Source organism: Camelina sativa, chromosome 3, assembly GCF_030686135.1.
Source record: "Camelina sativa cultivar CO46 ecotype springtype chromosome 3, ASM3068613v1".
NCBI classification, from domain to species: Eukaryota; Viridiplantae; Streptophyta; class Magnoliopsida; order Brassicales; family Brassicaceae; genus Camelina; species Camelina sativa.
This window is the reverse complement of record NC_141882.1, coordinates 24,541,496-24,542,944: the sequence shown is the minus strand read 5'-3', so window position 1 is coordinate 24,542,944 and position 1,449 is coordinate 24,541,496. Positions and strand designations below refer to the sequence as shown.

The window sequence follows — 1,449 nt, the reverse complement described above, 5'->3', positions numbered from 1 at the left end:
AGGATCATTGTTAGTCTAAGATTAAGTTCGTTTATACACTTGTGAAGTTACTGAACTCGAATCTTCTTTTGCTTGGTTGTCTTGAGTTTCAGGTACCCACTCGACTACCCACTCGACCACCACTTGACCGAGTAGTGATCGAGCACTTGATCGAGTCAGAAGCCGGATACAAATAGACATCACTTCCCAGTCGACTCGACCACCCACTCAAGCTTGCGCTCGACCGTGTACCTGTTCGAGTCTGTACTCGAGTTTGTTGATGCACACAAGGTCAAAAGGCAAAGACAATCTTCAAAGACCTATTGACAACATCCACAGGCTACAAAAGGGTTTGAGACATAAGAAAAGAATAGTAGTTTAAGAACAAGAACAACAAGTGCTAATGGAGCAACAAGATCAACAAGCTCCAAAGGCAAGAAACATTGGTGCTGGGGATGCACCTAACACACACAACCATAGAGCTGGTATTGTGCCTCATGCTGTGGCCAATAATAATTATGAAATCAAGAGTGGATTAATCTCCATGATACAAGCCAACAAATTTCATGGGTTGCCAATGGAGGATCCTCTAGATCACCTTGATGAGTTTGACAGAATATGTGGACTCACAAAAATCAATGGAGTAAGTGAAGATGGCTTCAGGTTAAGGCTATTCCCATTTTCCCTTGGAGACAAAGCTCATCTATGGGAGAAGACTCTTCCTACTGGAGCAATAACCACATGGGATGCATGCAAGAAAGCTTTTCTAGCCAAGTTCTTCTCCAATGCAAGGACTGCTAGGTTGAGGAATGAAATTTCTGGGTTTGCTAAAAGGAATAATGAGAGCTTTTGTGAAGCTTGGGAGAGGTTTAAAGGATTGCAGACTCAGTGTCCTCACCATGGCTTCAGCAATGAGTCCCTTCTAAGCACTTTGTATAGAGGAGTGCTTCCCAAAATAAGAATGCTTCTTGATACAGCCTCCAATGGAAACTTTCTCAACAAGAATGTGGAAGAAGGCTGAGAGTTGGTAGAGAATCTTGCTCAATCAGATGGTAATTATAATGAAGATTATGATAGAACCATAAGGATACCCTCCACTGATCAAGAGGACAAATACAAGCAGGATTTAAAGATGGTCAATGAGAAGCTTGACAAGATTTTCCTAAGCCAATCAAAAACCATTCACTTCATTGGTGAAGAAGAAGCTCCAGTCCAAGAAGGAGCTCCAGTCCAAGAAGGAGATAGGGAGTTTGTTGAGTTGTGTTATATTCCGAACCAAGGAGGAGGATACAAAGGCTACAACCAAGGTGGAGGATTCAAGCAGAAAAACCTCTCTTATAGGAGCACCAATGTAGCCAACCCTCAAGACCAAGTCTATCCACCTCCTCAGCTTCAACAACAGACCAACTATGCACCCAAGCAGCAGCAACAAGTGTTCCAGCCCCAATTGCGTCCCCCACCAGGGTTTCA

General features: G+C 43.3%; 1 non-coding gene across 1 annotated transcript; it reads right to left on the bottom strand.

The window, feature by feature from the left end:
- Positions 1-778: 778 nt before the first annotated feature.
- On the bottom strand, positions 779-885 carry LOC147947651 (small nucleolar RNA R71). Its single transcript, XR_015595655.1, has one exon. It is a non-coding gene; the product is annotated as a small nucleolar RNA R71 (small nucleolar RNA).
- Between the last annotated feature and the right edge of the window lie 564 nt (positions 886-1,449).